Source organism: Adiantum capillus-veneris, chromosome 9, assembly GCF_014529385.1.
Source record: "Adiantum capillus-veneris isolate H3 chromosome 9, ASM1452938v2, whole genome shotgun sequence".
NCBI lineage: Eukaryota > Viridiplantae > Streptophyta > Polypodiopsida > Polypodiales > Pteridaceae > Adiantum > Adiantum capillus-veneris.
Genome location: NC_140939.1, coordinates 108627765 through 108646247, shown reverse-complemented (window position 1 = coordinate 108646247; position 18483 = coordinate 108627765).

Sequence of the window (18483 nt, the reverse complement as noted above, 5' to 3'; positions counted from 1 at the left end):
TAAGATAAGGTCACAAAATTTACACACCATAGATGGTGAAGGCCACAAATAAGGACAAAATAATAATATTACAGTCATTATTTTCCAGTCTTCAAAAGGTTCAAAGATGACAAGAGACAGCACCCAATAAACGAGTCCTCAAAATAGAGTAACGTGAAATGCAAAATTGTCAAAAATAGAGTGACACAAAATGCAGGATTGACAACAACAATATGAATAGTTGAATGCTAAATTTGAAAAAAAAAGTTGATGCTAAAAATAGCAAAAATATCACGGATGCTTCATGAAGACGAAACTTGCATTAGCTCGTACAATAAAAACAACATAACTTTTTGCTGCGAACTTTGTTTGCTGCAAACCAAGTACTCAAATCCAAGAGCACGAGTAGATGAATGAGTTTTGGACTAAAGAGAAATATATATTTGTTCCATTGTGCTTTCCCATTTTTCCAAATTTTTGAGTAGAAGCCTTCAAAAATTGAGACAACGTTGAGGGTGTAAGAAAACAAATCAACAAATAAATGTAATCAATAATTCACCACATTGATTAGCAATAACCATTACACAAAATACTAATCATACTCTTCTTAACACAAAATAATCACGGTGATTAATGACAATCAATGCTCAGAAATAAAATTTGAAGAAATTATGAATCTAGCAAACTACACACACATAGTGTGTTTCGTCACCATGAGTTGAATCATTGTATGATCATTCCCGCTCTCGTACCATGTTGAGATGTAGAGAGAAAGAGAGGGAGTGAGAGAAAGAGACAAGATAAGTGACACACCATGTATGCTCCCAAAGAATGATTCATATTCGAACAAGATACACATATATAGGTGAAACCAGTTAAGTAGAGTGAGCTATATATATCTCCAATAGCTTCCCCCTTCCCATATCTTTTATATTGCTCTTTTCATGTGTTAGTGTCGATGGAAGTGTATGCTTGTAGCCCGTTTTATGATGCAAAGGGAGTGAAAATCTTAATGGTGGTGTGCGTAGGGTGCATTGAAAGGAACATTGGTGGTGTGTGAGCTAAATGGAATTCTTGCTAGCATGCATGTGTTGAAAGATATACATCTCAAGGGGTGCACTATGTAATCATGTTAATCTATAACGTGAATTCAAAAGAAAGGATTTTTGAATGCCAAAACTTTATCTGGTTTAGTAGAGATACATTAAAATAAGGGGTTTTTATATTCAATTTTTTAAAAAAATCCTAAAATAAGGGGTCATTTTATTCATTTAGACTTGTTAAAAGAGGGTATTTTTTAATACCCCACAAATGCATGTTATATACGGGGTACTGAATGGTGAACCCTTTGAGATGTACATGCGGTGGTCTGTGATTGTTAAGTTTATCTTTTGAAGGTGTTTTTGAAGGATAGGTATGTTGTGAATGCCCTGAGCTATAGCAAGACAATTCTTTTGTGTCTTGGGTGTGTTCTCCAGTCCCCCTCTCCAACGTTGTTTTGTGCGCAACGAAGGTCTTCTTGTGCAAGTGTGTTGTTTGAGAAGGTGTTTTATTAGTGAATTGGGGTGTTGTGTATATCCTGGGATGTAGAGAGGTAATTGTGTGTATTTTGGGCGTGTTCCCCATTTTCTCTGTCCATCTTTTGGTGTCTCTGTCCATCTTTTGGTGCAACCACTAAGAAGCACACTAATGCTCTTGTTTTAAGACAAAGCGGTGATTTTGGTGATGTCAACAATGCGGGCTTTGAAGAGTAGGTTCTGCTAGAGATGGCGTGGTTTGATTTTTCCATTTTCATTGGGGTTGAATATGCAAAGACCTGGCTCCAAGATTATGGTCTGTTCCTATTGGAGAGCAGTTTGTTGAGGAAAGAAGGCACGGTGCAAGTGTTCTCCCTCGTGGTTTGTGGTAAAGCAAAACAATGGTATGATGGTCAATTGGATGAAGAAAATATGAATTGTGAAGCCTTGGAAATGGCTTTGTGAAGCATATTTGTAGAAGACGCATAGCTGAACGAGTGTAGTGTAAGTTGGATGGACTAAAGCAAAGCCTAGAAGGAAATTTTCAAGTGTTCAAGTGGGAGTTCAAAGCCCTTTGGTGGATGTTGCTCAAGGTAACTCAAGCAGAGCAAGTTCATGGATTGCCTGCATAAGAAATGTGAGATAAGGTGGAGATAGATGGCCTAGTGTCATACAAAAAAGCGGTGGCTCTAACAAAAGGGCGGACCAAAAGGATTCTACAAAAGCACAAATCTAGGCAGGGTTTGCCAGGTGTTATGGTGCCAAAGTGAGTTGAGGTGGTGGTAGCTGAGCCAAGATTGGTACAAAGAGCAGAGCCTATGCAAGAAGAACCTAGGATTCCATGTCTACAGGGAGATAGAGTGGCTTCTATGCAAAGGGTGCTAGCTAGGGTGGCTCCAATCATAGAGGTTGTACTGGTGATTACATGTTAGAAAGGAGATGTGCTGCCAGGGAAAGACATGGCTACTGAAGATCCATTGAAGAGTGCTAGATGTCAAAGGGTGAGGTTTATCGAAAAGGTTGAAGTGGTGAAGCTAGAGGAGGTTCTTGAGCTCAAGGCAGAGGATGGGATTGAGCCAAGTGATAGCAGCTCTATGGATGTTGACACAAGTTAGGATACGGGGTCGTCTCAGTCAAAGTATGATGAGTTTTATCTCTTGCATGTGAGAAAAGATGTGATGAATATGTGTGAGGAGGAGGGTGCAAAGCTAGCTAATATGCTCAACGGAAGCCAAGTAGAGGAATCCAGGCCTACAGGTGATGACATGCAAGTGAAGATGGTGTGTGATGCCATGCTTATGGCCATGTTGGTGAAGGTTGTAACGGAGAGTTCCATGGCTGTGTAGTAGGTACACGGTTTTGCCAAAAAGGGCAAGGAAACCTTGCCTATGGAAGAAGACAAGGATGATGCGATAGAGAATGAGTTTCTCTCTTTCTTGGTAGAGCATGATGTAGTGGTAGAGTAGATTCTTGTAGAGAGTGTATTTGAAGATGACAAGTAGGTGGTGTTGATCGACCTTGAAGAGCCGGTTGAAGATAAAAGGCTTCATGATGCTGGAAATGAGTGCATTGGAGGTGAATAGGCAAGCATGGAGACACAGGTGGAAGTGCTCCTAGTGCAGTAAGTGTGCTCTATGATAGATGATGTGGATTCCTAGGTTGGATCCAATATTTCCAAAGAGATATGTGTGAGTATATTGGTAGATGCGGTTGTGCAATGGGCCGTCACGTAGGTACAGAGTCCTCTTGGAGAGGATCTCACTTTAACATGGTTTGGTGGGGGGGGGTGGGGGGGGGGGGTGGGGGGGGTGTTAATGGTGAGAGGGGGTGGTGGGGGGGGGGGAGGGGTGGGGGGGGGGGGGGTGGGGATTCGGGTAGGGTAGGTTAATGAGAGTGGTGAGTGGTTGGTGATTTTGGTTGGAGTGGGCAATCTACCTATGAGTTGGAGTGATGGATGTTAAGTATAGAGCCTAATTCATCCCTTGTTCTTTTTTGTGGATGGGTTTCCTAACCTCACTCTTATCTTATTACAGACATAGCAAGAACCACAAACATAATTGTCAATCCATGGGTCAAAGATGACTTGATTAGTGCATGGAGGCTACAAGATGGTGTCAATCTGTTGGAAAACAATTGACAACTCACATTTAACTCAATCTACACTCAAATGACCTAAGTCATCAAAAGCTAGTGGCTAATCGGCAAGCAAACCATGATCGTTACACCATCAAACAACATCCAAATTCTATGAAACTTCTAGGACAAGTATATAAGACCTAAGAACTAATGATTATGTTCTCAAATCTCACTTTCTATGAGTGGCAAAAAATGTGATTATTAATAGTAGTGAGATTTTGACCTAGTCGTTTTTGACCCCGAATGCATCTAAATGCTTGGAATGATGCCCCAATACCCTACATATACTTATTTTCTAATTTCCTAGCTTAATTCCTACTTATGATGAAATTAGTTGTAGGTTGGCGACATCAAACGCTACAATTTATCATGATATGTTATGTCAATGTGTAGAGCTCTTACATGTGGTTGCAATGCAATAGACAGCATTGCAATGTGACAACCGACAAAGGAGATTAAAGCAAGAGAAGGAGAGAAGAGAGCATTGTAAGCTCATGCTGTGTGTTTCTTATCCAAAAAACTTAGTAACAACTTTACAAGATTGGCTTTTATACATTAGCCAAGGTTTCTTAGGTCAAAAACTAATCATCTAGGATCTATAACCAAGGATTAACTGATATAATCTGGAAGCTTATAGCTCCGGCTCATATATTACAATATCCACTTGTTCAATAAAAGTTATAATATTCCCAATTTATCAAAAGAATAAGTGTTTTTACAATGAGTTAGCTTCCTACTAACATTCCCTCCCTCCTTGACTGTGTCATCCCTTGACACAGTGTCATGGACTGAAGTAGTCTTTGGGTTGACAGTTGGCTTTTTGATATTGGATGCAATATTCTTTCTTAGCGACTTGCAAAAATTGAATAGTAACTCTACTCTTTAGCTCTATGATTGAATATCCAACGAACCTTGCAATTAAATTGTTGATCATTGGTCCAAAAATCTTTGTACGCCATGTGAAGAACCGGTGTAAAAAGATTCTTTGAATGCCAACATATTTCTCGATATGCATCTAGCATAGAAATCGTAAAGAACTTCTTCTAAAGGTTGCCCACTTAAACCATAGCATAAGCCCCGGTTAGCTTCTAAAAGGACAGTCCATGGGGAAAAATTTGGATACATGTAAGCAGCATTCTACAGATTTTAAAAAGCATTACGCACGAGAGGTCGGGAAGGCTCTTGAAGAAGTTCATGGCACCAGTTCCACCATGTATTCTTCAATTGCATGTCCTTGCTCTAGTGCTGGCAATTTTGGGTACTTAAGCCAAGTCGGCCTTTTCTTTTTTAGTGCTTCATGTGCTTGCCATGTCCTTACCCTTGGTATAGGACAGAATGTTGGGTCCTTTGGAATGGATACCGATGCCCTTCTAAACAATATGAGATACCTTGAGTTTTTGTTGAGACAATTTTTACTCCATGTGGGGTGGATAGCATCTGACTCCTGTTCTTGCATATCCTTGTAGAGTCTTTCTTTTACTTGCAACCGCTCCACTTTTATCAAAGGATATGGAAATGAATGTTGATGCCACTGAGAATTGGTTTGAGTGGGAGTGAGTTGAGTTACATTGATAGAGTGAAGGAACCTCAACTCCCAATCCATAGCCTCTTTCCATTCAACATCCACTTCTTGAACAATCTTCTCTTTAAGTGCATCTTCTTCAGTGTTAAAGAGCTGCACAATTGGCACTTGTTTCTCGTCTATGATTGGTACCTGGAATTGAAAACTTTGTGTCTGATCTTTAGTTGATTGTTTTTCTATGTCTGCAAAGGAGATTGATGGTATCTCTAGAGTCGGTTGTTTAGATGTACATGCCTCCTCTTGAGTTTCCACATTCCCTTCTCTCAGCAATTGATTGGCTTTTTTTAATTCTTCTATCCCTTTAAGCAATTTCTCTTCCCTTTGCATGCACATTAGGGAGAGGTCCCTTCTTTGTTTTTGTTCCAACTTCAACTAAAGATCCATTTTTTCTTTCTTTCTAAAGTTTTGTAAACTTCATCAATCCCTTGAGTGACGCTACTACTAGGTTTTCCCTTATTTGCTTTAGAAATGCTTCTTGGTCATTGATTCTCTGCTCTAAATATTGCAAAGAAGCATTTGCTACATTCAATTGTACCTGGAGCTTTTGTACTGACTAAGTAGTGCTCATAAGTTCATTTGTTACTTCTGTCAGCTGCTGCTCCTTGCTTTTACATGGCATCCAATAACTTCGTGAGGAGTTCCCCTAACTCTTCCATCTCCTTTTCTTGATTTTCCTTGACGGTTTGGTGTTGTTTTGCTTTGTTCTTGAGCTCTTTGATTTGGCCTTGAATATTTTCAATGATACCTATTCTATCTTCAAGCTCGCCTTGGAGCGCATCAATGACCTGTTCAAGTTCTTGAGCTTTAGCACTACGGCTAAGGGTTGTTGTCTACATTTTCTCAGTCATCAACTCCATCTGCTTTGCATATTCGTTGACTTGAATGATAACTTCATTAGTCGTTTTCCACTCTTTGGGTTCTACTTGAGACTGTTTGGAAGGTCGAGTTGTCTTTGGTTGTTTCTCACAACAGCACTTCATTGGCTTCCTTTTGTTTCTTTAACCCATATCCTTTTATTTCCCTGATTTCATCTGATTGGTTAGTTAATGCAGAGCTTGGACTATGAAGAGGTTGATTCCATTGTTCGGTATTGGGTGAGGATAGTCTTGGAGACATCACCTCCCTTTCATGTTGTGGTTCAATTGGTTTTTCAACTGCTGCTTGCTATGGAGTCTTACCGTACACCGAGCGATATTTTCCGAGCGAAACAAAATCCGAGCGATTATTCATACAGAATGGGCCCATGTTGTCTTATGTGGTGCAGTTTGAACCCCATACTCAACATCAAGGATGAACCAAAGGGGGGACATGCCACCTAAGGACCATGCCTATAGTTTTCCTATATACTCTCTCTCTCTCTCTCTCTCTCTCTCTCTCTCTCTCTCTCTCTCTCTCTCTCGCATATGGAGAATCACCTTCAAAGAAAAATAGAGTAGTGCTAAGGTGAAAGCTAATAGAGGAGCTGGGAAATCCCCAAGGTGCAGTGTTGCATAGGCTAGACAATGCGTACGTGTGGGTGAGGGTTATAAGTTAGGCAAAAAAATGAGCGAGAGGAAATCTTTATAATATGTATAGTATTTTACTCTTATAATTGAGAGAGGGAGAGAGATAATGAGGGCACTGAAAAGAGAGCTTCAAATTTTGACCTAAGAACTGGGAGAAATCCAATTTTGGACTTATTTTCACTAGTTAGGGAAAATGTATTTTCTAGCCCTACTCTCTCTCTCTCTCTCTCTCTCTCTCTCTCTCTCTCTCTCTCTCTCGTAAAAAACAATCTTCCTCAAAAGGAGTGCTTGACGAGCAAACCTTCGAGGGAGATTAACAAAAAACACATTGAAGAGCTTTAAAAAAAAAGGTGTATTCACTTTTGGATTTGGGGAGAGAGAGAGAGAAAGAGAGAGAGAGTTAAAAGAAAACTCTATTCACTTATCCAATACATGGAATTTCTCAAAATCCCATTCAAAGTTGGTTGGTTGCCTCACCACTTTGAAAGGCACGCAACGATTTGCCATCAACAATCGACCACATGACATCGCTTTCACTAAAGAGAAATCGTTGGGTTGAGTCATGCCGTTGCAACGACCTAGTTATTGTTTGTTTGAGCTCGTTCATATTTTAAAAAAAAAGGCTTTGTTGTTGCCTCCCACTGCGCATGGCTATGTTCTAGCACTCAACAACACTTGACAACTTCTTAATCCACCACCTGAAGTTTTGTTCTTGGCTCGCCACTTGCCACCTCCATTATCTTTTCCTCTTTTAATTCCCAAAGCATCCATCAAGAGTCTCGCTCAAAAAAATGGATCCTCTCCTACTCACTAATTCGGATGGAATACATACTCCTCCACTCTCTTTAGATGGAATCTCCTCTGGATTCCTCCGATCGTCCCCTTGCTATACACGAGGGAGATTCTAAAATTATGACGGTATTCACAATGAGTCAAACCCTTCACCGTGCCGGCCAAGTATGTAGCCTTGCAATATAAACCATTCTACTATACTGCTCACAATGTTTTCCTAACAATATAAAAAAGTGCATGATTATATGCCTTTGTTTGTTTGTGTGCTAGGTGTCTTGCAATCATTGCCTCCTACTAAAGCTCCTAGAGATTGTCGTATGACTGCCATCATGTGGCCGTTATGAGATGTTGTCCTCACCTCTTAAATCCTTGCAATATGTTCTTTGCTATATATGAGAGTACTCACTCTCTACCCTATTCCCCCCCCCCCCCCCCCCCCCCCCTCTTCGTTCTTTCATCTTTTGATTTGCTTTAATTTTGTTACCATAGACACATAATGGTAAATCTTTATAAAAACTAATCATTACTATCGAATCCACCCCCAACCTACCTTACTTACTTCGTTGCGCTACCCGCAGTGAACCCTTCTCTGCCTTTTGCCCTAGTTTCACCTACTCCCAATGAAATTCTACCCCAACTCTACTCTTCCTCTACACTCGCTATCCCTTACCTTTCCCCTCAAGGCATACGCACGGATTTGTTACACCTCATAGCACTATCAAGCTTGCAATCCTACGCATATCCTGCAATAGAGTGATTGATCCTACGAAGCCCCTCCGGCTTTGCTTCCCTTTCTATGCGCCTGATTCTCATTGTCACCAAGAAGGAAACAAGATCGTTTGGCACCCCCCATGGTATTTTCAATCTCAAGACAACCTTTGTATGAGAAGAGGGGGAGAGAGTGAAAATTGCATCTACAGAAAGGCCTTCCCTTCCAGGCTTTCTCCTCAAGTGAATGCAGCACTTCCCTTCATTGACTCTCATGCGTACAACTCTATAAGTTAAAAATAAAGTTGATGTGCTACATCTTAAAATAGCATCTCTCAATTTGCATTCACAACTAAAGATAGTTTTTTTTTTTTAAGCCTCCCTAAAAGACTACTTAAAGAGAGAGTTTAAAAAAAAACCCCCCTCAAAAACCCCTCCCTAATGGATCTGCGCCGGCACAGATCCATTAGGGCCGGCGTAGATCCATTAAGGAGGGTTTTTTTTTTTTTAACTCTCTCTTTAAGTAGTCTTTTAGGGAGGTTTTCCTTCAACTTTGTTGAACCCTAGGAGCAAGGGTGTCTCACTTTCGCTTTGACAACTCTGCAAGAGTAGGGGAGGCTCATAGACGCAGACTGTTTGTGGGAGGTGGGTTATTCTTCTTCTAAGGCACCTTGGGCATGGCGAGGTATCTAGAGCGAGGGATGGAATCCGCAATACAGAGGACTAGGGCTATCTCTGGGTGGGAGACGTTGGCTGGCATGTGCCCATCGTCCATAACAATATCGACGACCATATATTTTTGTGCATGTGGTGGAGGTCGTCCCTGCACTGTCTGTATGGGCCACCACAATGGCTGGATCTCTTTGGTGGCTCGGATCCAAATGGGGTTGTGGTGCTTGTGACGGTGGCGATGGCGATGGCGGTGGCATTCTCTTGGCGGTACTACATGGAAAAAGGGTTTGTCTTCCTTGAAGCCAAGTTTCGGTTTGCAAGCTCGCTACATCATTGTGGTCTTGCGGTTCATGGTGTGGAAGGGAGGGTTGGTGTTGGGATCTGGAGAAGATCCGTGTCAGAGTTGTTGGGTTTTCTTGGTAACACCTCGCTGCTCTTTTAGTGGGTAGGGTTCGGATTGGCTGGTCAGGCTTCGGTTCTCGACGGTTCTTTTTTGTGAATGGCCCCTGAACGGCCAGTGATGGAGCTTCAAGCTACCCCCTTCTTACGACATGCGGCTATCCGGCTATCCGGCTTTGGCGGTGGTCTTTTGTGTGTGGTGTCCTATCGGGTGACAAAGGGTGGATGTCGAGTGGAAATCACATAGGAGTTTGCTTCTTCTATCGAGGGTGGCTCCCTTCTAAGCTGGTGTGCGTTGCTTTCTTAGTTTCGGGGTGGCTTCCCTTTATGTCAATATATCTGATGTATGGTCTGATTATTTGGTATTATGGTTGACACCATGGCTCGGTGGGAGCATGGCGAGCTATGCAAAATTTTCTCGGTCTTAATTCAAAATCGCACTCACATTTTGTGAGTTTTGGGAAAAAAAAAGACTCTCTTCTTGTAGTGAATGCAAAGTGAGTAGGTTGTTGTAATAAATGCAAAAAGTGAATGCTTTTTTCTTTTTGAAAGCTTTTGAATGTATTTTTTAAATTTAAAACAATCCCCCCCCCCCCAACATCTAGGATTGTGAATGTGGTAGCGATGCTAGCTCTCGACACCTCGTCTACGAGGGGTTTAGGGTGGGGGTGCTCTATTTTTGGCCTTGGGGGAGAACTCCCTTCCCACCTATCCAAAGGGGAGAAAACAAAGGTAGGTTCGGTTTGTGAACTCAGTTCTGGTGCATGTTGTGGTGGTTTCGAAGGTGTTGGGATTTGCAAGTCTTTCTCCTTAACGTTGTTCCATCACGTTCTCCATTTGGGATGCAGGTACATGGCTATGCTCGGATAGAGTCATCAAAGATGTGTTGCACGTTCAGAGAGAGAGAGAGAGAGAGAGAGAGAGTCTTTGTTTTTTGCATGCACGATGAGAGGGGGGGGGGGGGGGGGGGGGGGGGATTAGAAAAAGTGGGGAACAAAATTTGAATGGATTTTATTAAGATTCTCTCTTTCAAGAAAGGCGAGGAGACAAGCATGCAGTAGTCGACACAACACAAACTTCTTGCCTACAATTGACCTTCACTTTTGTCTTTTGGGATCGTCGTAGATTACTCATAAAAGCTAAATAAAACTCAACAAGGATACGGATATCGGTCAACAAATAGGTAACGGTCTCAATTCGCAGCACCCTAAAATATTCACAATAGTCAGCTAATAATAAGGTTGCCTCATGAGCAAAGATTTGAAAAATAAGGTCTATTGTAATTAAGCAAAGAGTTGAAAAATACTCAAATATAGTGCAAAAGCAGACCGGGGGGCGAGGGGGGAAGGGGGGGAGGGGTTTTCCTACAAGGTCAAGTGTTGATGCCAACAAGGAAGACATACAGACAAAATTTTAGCAATGTTATACGAGTTCTAGGGAAAAGTGATTTTCACAAACTTACAGAACTCCTTTGGGAAATGGAAAAGTTTCTTTTACTTGCTAGCAAAAAACACAAGAAAGAAGAAGCTTAAAAATTATCCAATGTAAGGCTTGCTAGCACCTACCTCTTGCTTAGCATATCCATTCTTAAATTTAACGCCATCTTTAGGAGTTCCATGGCCAATTTATTTAGTATCTCAAGGAAATAAACCAGTGTCTTACATCAATACAAGAACTCTTCGCTATGTGTGTTTTGATAAAGTATCTCTCATTAACTCACTCGATTTTATCATGGCTCGAAAAAGTTCGCTCGGAGTTTGGGATTCTTCCTTGCTATGGTTGTTGAGCAATTGATTCTTCTCTGTCTTTTTGTTGAGATTCTGCCAATGCCTCTTGTATTTTCAGGGCTTCAACCTCCATATACATCATTTCTAGTATGTCTTTCATATCTGCTTGGATCTTCTTCTCGTGATTTTTGTTCCTAGGATAGGCTTGACTTCCCTTGGATTCCATAGATCTGAAGTCTATCGTGCAGCTTGTTGACTTTGCTCATAAGCTTCCTTTTCTCTTTCAAACCTTACCTTCTTTTATGGAGGTTCTTCCAGATGGACAACCACTGCCTTTCTTTTCATTTCTTCCCTTCTTGCCCTTTTTTCTTCATTTATCAGAACTTTATTCACTGCTATGGGCTTCAGGTGAGTTTTCAGGGTGACCTTCATTAGAATTATAATTCCTTTTCTTTTTTTATCTTGTGGCTCATGGAGAGGGTTGACCTTTCTCAACAGTTATCCATGTGTTTTTATATGGGGCTGGTGGCAAATTATTGGCCATCCTAATGGCATGGTATGCAATTTGGGTTAAGACTTCTAAAACTCCTTAGCATGTGACTTTTCCTTCCTTCTTTGTGCTCTCGAGTGTTGTAAGCACATACTGAGCATGATATCTTGATTGACTTCAATACTTACGTGAAGGTTATTGCAATAACACGATTTGGGGTAGTGTACCTTGGTGGTTTCTTTGCGAGAAAGTGGAAGTGCGGGTGGTATAGGCGGGCGGGATCCTCTACTTGCTTTAGCATAAGATTGGAGAAGGTGGTGGCAGCTGTACTCTTTGCAAATGTTCCAGCTATTTTTCTATCTCTTTCTCTCATTGGCATACCTTTTGCTGGTAGCTTTAGTGCTTCAGACACTATATGTTTATTGATGACTACCTCAAATTTTTGTCCTTGCTGATCTGTGATCTGGGCAAACCATTCTCTGTAATCATCGACAGTAGTTTGTAAGCCCTTTGGAAATCTACTCCACATGGTTCTTGATCATAAAATGCTTGAAGTCCCAACCTCCTATTAGCTTCTTTTGTAGCTGACTTAGCTGCTACATCATAGACTTCCTTCGGTAGCATTTGCAACTCCACTTCACTTCCATCTTCACTTTTGAATTTGTCGGTGAACACTCTGGTGTTGTGCTCCTCAAGCTGTTCTCTTGATAGGTAGCTAGGTTACTTTGGATGTTTTCACAAAACTAGGCTCCAACCAATATGGTGGCAGCTCTTGCAACATTTCTTTTTGTGTCTTTTTCCTCTTTGGTTTCTCATTAGCTTGCATTGCGCCTATGAGGAAAAATACCGTTTCAAACTTAGAAAATTTCACAAATTCCGCTCTGACATGCTATTTATCTAAATTTCTAGAAAATGATGTTCGTTTTGCTTCAACCTAACTTTGGAGCATGCATAGATACATAAAAACATGTATAGATCAAAATCATCCACTCCAAGCAAAAAATACAAGAAAAATAAATAATCATAATTATTTACAACTGGGTTTTTTTTCCATTTTTTGCACTTTTGACTTCATAGGCTTGAAGAACATGTAATTTAGATACTCTGAGTGAAGTGTGAGCTCATTTGAGTGTACAGGGTGCAAATGGTGCCCAATTGAGTCTCCAGACTGTGAAACAGTGGATATAACGGGATTTTGGATTTTGAGTTCCAAATGTGAACAAACTTGATTGGTAGTCTTGTCACATCATCTACTTTGGTCCCATGAGGTCAAAGATGAGATTTGGGCTCATTTGGGCAAAAATACAAACAATCACAATTATTTACATTTTCATCAATTTGAACATTTTTTCTTTAAAATTGGTTTTGGACATGCTATAGACCCTTTGTGTGAGATATGGGAGGTTTTGGATCAAAAAATGTGACAAATAACTCAAAATTTGAACTAAAGAGCTTTTACTGCGCTTTTTGACAAGATCTGAGAATTATTAGACATTTTGGTCTCATATTTGACATGTGACATGAAATAGATGTGTACAAGTGATAGGTGAAGCATGATGATGATTTTCAAGTTAATTTTGAAAACAATAAATAATTGTGATTATTTACAACAATTGAATTTTATGCTTGAAATGACAATTTTATGACCTACACATCTTTATCACATCTAAAAAAAGTCCTAAAATGAGTTTGGTAAGATTTGGTCATGTCAACATCACTTTGTGCTCTTGTTGACTCTGAAATCACCATTTTTTGTTACCACTTAGTGTGTAGAGATATTTGGTCATTGTTGAAGCCATGGACTTGTCCGTTACATAGTGTTGATATTGTTCATCCAATTTGGGCTCATTCGGAGTCAGTTTGACTCCATATGTCAAAATTGACACTTTGTAGTATGCGAGCTATTTCTTGCTACTAGAGGGATTTCCTTGACTATTTTCTTGAAACCATCTAGGTACATAGTTTATAGACCTTGTTTATATGTTGCCCGTGGAGTCAAAGTTCAATTTTGGCATGTGGTAAAAACCTAGATTATTTACTTGGGCACCCCTTCAACCCCTGCCAAATGATCATCTAATGATATGGAAGTGTTTTTCTATCTAGGGGCATGCTACAATTCAAATCTTGTCCAATTCGATTGAGCTGACAGGTCACTATGGTCATTTTTGTGTTCTAAGAGTTTGTACATAGCTGGGATTCTAGGGTTTTTCTTGGGACCTATACCTGCTACCCGAATCCATAGAAATGTTCTTTGATGAGTTTAGAACTTACCCCTCATGTATCATGTGAAACAAAACTAAAAATGGGTGACCGTGGACTCCAAAAATCACGCACGAAGAAGGTCGAGAGCTCTCTTCTTCAAGGATGACTAGTAGAAATGAGGTGATTTTGGGCTACGTAAGATATCTATACTCGGACTTCCCAAAATACTTTTCCCCACATTCCTTTGTTTATCCTAATAGACCATGAAATCTATGTCAGACTCAAAAATTTTCTCAATCGGACTTCGTTAGCTCATTCTGCGAGAATTTGCAAAAACAAGCCTTGGTGGACTCATTTAGTGCATATACATCAAAAAATTTAGTGCATATACATCTTGTCCTCCTGATCCTGAACATATTTTTAGTTCTCCATCTGAGCTCATTTGCTATTGGTTATTAATTTTTGACCTCTTTATCAAGAAAATCAAAGAAAATGATAAGATGCACTAAAAAAGAAAATTGAAAGATCAACAATTAAGAAAATTTACTAAAAATACTATTTTATTACTTTTTATTGGATTTCTCCATTTGTAAGCTCCAATATCAAGAAAAATTAATGCAGAGAAACAAAAAGAGCTATTTTTAATGTAATTTTTTATAGTATATACAATATTTACATTCGTCGAGGAGATTTTATCAGTTGAAACTCCCCAGCTTATGATTTTTAAGGGCATCATTAGGTAATTTTGCAGAAAAACACACGTTAACATCCAACCTTTTTCTTCCTCTTCAAACATTGTCCTTAGTTAATGAAGTTTCCTTCCACCTCTCCTAGATGGAGTACTCCGGGATGACTGTGTGCATGGGTTGAACAATCGTGTCTATGCATAGCCGTGGTTGGCTCCACCTTGCTTTGAAGGTCAATGCAATTCAAATCAGTATGTATCTTGTTGATGTTTTCTAAATAGCAGATTTTGTTATTTATGTGCGCTTTGCTTGATTGTACCATCTGGATGCTTTGACACACTGATTTCGTGAGCTGTTGGTAACAATGATGACGGTTGTTGAGATGTAACTCTCCATTGGTATTTTGATTTTCAGTGGATGAACTATTGTGGTGGAGTTTTTTGAGATTTGACTTTCCACTGATTCATTGGCTTTACACTTTGTGGTTTCCAAACCCATCTAGTGCTAGTTTCTCTTTTGAAAGATGTTTTCCTCTTAGTTGTTAGATGTGAAACTTCCTTCAATATGGTAGATGAGTTTTTGGGCACCCAAACTTGAGACGGATTGTCCTTGAGTTGTGCTTTTTGTACCCAAATCTTCCTTACTCCTTCCATGCTGCTTGTAGCATTTTCTTGTCTAGAGGCTGACGTAGATTGATTATTCCATGGTTTCATTTGTGGTTGACCTCTTTTCCATTTCTCTTTGCTCAGTGAAATTGGAACTAAGAGTTGTCCTCCTTTAAATGATATCTTGAGCTAATTGGTGTCCCAATCTAGTACTGCCTTGTATGTCCGCATCCATGAGATTCCAAGAATCATCGTTTCATTCATATGTTCTTCTGATATGCATATAAATTGATGAGGGCATGAAATTCCATTTACTTCATATTCAAATTAACCACTCTCAATGCTGGTGTTGGGTTTTTTCTACATCCTTTGATAGAAAATATTACCAATGCTAAAGACTGATTCGTAGCTTTCTTGAAAGTGGAATAACTGACTGCATTCATTCGAGCGCCGATATCACTAATGCATTTGTGCTATGATTGTTCAACTGTACTTTGATGTGAAGGTCAATTCCATTTGTACATTCATCATCTGTTGATACTGCATCATTTTTTGATTCCCATAGTCTTTTATCTAGTTCCAAAGTGTTGATGGAAATAGACATTTGTTTATTTTTTAAAACAGCTTCCTCTTGAGTACTCGAAGCAAAGCTTCCTCTTGAGCTTCATCCAAAACCAACTTCGTTTAATATTTCTCTGCTTTGCTACATACGTTTTTTCTAGCAATCATTGGTTAGTGGAAAATGGTACTTCTTTAAGCGGCATCCACTAATCCTATCAGCCATTGGTTCACCATCTATAGTGGAAAATTTAACTGCTTCACTTGGAGATACATCTTCAATGACAAACGGTCCATTTCTATTTTTCTTGAATTTGGGAATGTATTGCTTAAGGAAATAAACATAAACTAGGTCCCCTTTTTTGAATATTTTTGTGACTAGATGTGAATCAAAAAAAGAATAATCTTTCATTTTTGTGCATAGATGTGAGTTACAACTGTTAGCCTTTGTTCATCAAGATTTTCTAAATCTTCAAGCCTCTTTGATAATTCATGTTCGGTCCACTCAAGATCTTTAGCTACCCTTAGTGTTGGCAATAGAAACTCCATCGGTAGTATGGCATCAAGACCATAAACAAGGTTAAATGGTGTAGCATTTAATCCTGTCTTAAATGAAACTCTATAAGCCCATAGAGAAATATGTAGGTTCATTTCCCAATCAGTTCATCTTGAACTAACCACTTTAGTCAATACGGAGCTAAGAATTTTATTTGTGTGCTTAGCTTGACCATTTGCTTGTGGATGTTATGGATGACCATAAATTCATCCAGTAAATACTCAATTACCTCATTGAAAAAATGAGTTCCCTTATCACCGATAGTTTCTATTGGAAGTCCATATTTTGTGAATACATTCTCATACAAAAGTGGGATTGTGGTTCTAGCATCATTCTTCCTGTTTGCCTTAGCCTCTGCCCTTGGTCAAATAGTCTATAGCTACAATGATATATTGAGCTTGAGTTCTATAAGCAAGTGGTTGTATTGGCTCGACAAAATCTATGTAGTCCCCCATCATTGGTCTTAAAGACATGATGTCTACCCTTGTTGGCACTTTTGCTCGTTGGCATGCATCACATCTTCAAACATATTCTTTGGCATCTACAAAAAATGTTGGCCACGTATGCATGCCATTAAAATTTCTCTAGCGGTGATTTCACTAGAAAAGTGACCTCCAGCTAATCTAGCATATGCTTGTTCAATAGTGGGTATATATTATATTCATCTTTATTTACACAGAGACATGAATGTTGATCCTTTTCTCTCAGATACAATTGGTTTCTAATAAGAGCATAGTCTCTTGCTTCAGTTTCAGCTCTTTGGCGGAGTTTACTCATATCCTCCGAAAATGTTCTACTTGTTGATAATAACTAAGTAACTATATAGTTACTCCACTTAGGAACGAGTGAGATTTGAAATAATATCACATGTGGTACGGGTGTTTGTTCCTGGCATTGAAGATACTCTTTCAAAAATGAGTGAACATCACTCCTCATGGTTGGCCAAAATACTCAAGTCTTAGAATCCGTTGCATAGTTTGGTCTTACGCAAAGTGAAGTCCTACTATGGTAATGTGTGCTTGATTTAGGTACTGGGGTTTCTCCTTAGGATTGATATGCAAAAGCAATATTTCATCTTGATTTATTTTGTATAGCCTTCCAACTAGTAATTAATACATAGCCAATTCTCCAATTAATCCCGGTGTGATAGGAAGTGCTATTGAGAATCCACTTGAGCTATAGTCATCAATGAAACCATATTTTTTTACCAACGTGATATCATTTCCACGAAGAGCAGATATGCATCTAGTAGATCATTGTCTACCCCTTTTGGTGGTTCTTCTGAAATAATCCTTGATAAATAATCTACTCTTTTGTGTGTGGTGCCCTTTTTTACGACTACAGTGAAATCAAATTCCAAAAGAATGATGAACCATCTCATTATTCTCCCTGTGTTGAATGGCTTGTTGACCAAATACAATAAAGCTTGGTGGTCAACAAAGAACACAAATTTGTTGGCTAATAGGTAATGTCTATGCTTTTTTACGGCATAGATCATCCCTAATCCTTCTCTTTTTGTGGTTGTATAGTTTTTCTCTACCACATTCAGCTGCCTACTAGCATAGGAAATGGGAAAATCAAATTTTTTGTTCTTGGTTGAGCTAATATACACCCAATGGAAAAATTGGAAGCATCAACATGTACATGGTATATCTTATTTCAATCTGGTGCTTTCAATATTGGGACTATAGTGAGAGATTGTTTAAGCTTCATGAAGGATTCTTCACACTCATCGGTCCATAGAAAGAGTGTAATCAGGCCATACATGAGTTTGCAATTATAGCATACATATAAATGAATTGTCTATAATATCCACAATGTCCCATGAAATCCTGAACCCCTTTGACTGTTGTCAGTCGAGGCAATTCAGCAATAACATGAATTTTATCCATATTGATTGCTATGACATTTTTAGAAACTATATGTCCAAGAATTTCTCCTTGTCTACCCATAAATGTTCACTTTTTAGGATTTAAGCAAATTCTATAATGTCTATATTTTTTGAAGACCTTTTTAAGATGTTCAAAATGATTAGCCCAGACCAATGAATGTACACATAAATCATCCATATATACTTTTAAGAAATTCCCAAAATATTCTTTGAAAGCATGGCTCATCAATCTTTGAAAGGTGATGGGAGCATTAGTTAGCCCAAAAGGCATAACCTTATAGGAAAAAATACCCCATTCAGGTGCAAAGGTAGTTTTATGATGATCTTTTGGATCAACCAAAAGTTGATTGTACCCCTAACCATGCCGCCTCAAGAACTAAGAATGTCCATCAGGGTGTTTAAGCCCTTTCTGCCTGCGTACTCGTGCTTCTACAATGTCGACCATTGTTCAAAACATACAAAGAATGCACTATGTTAG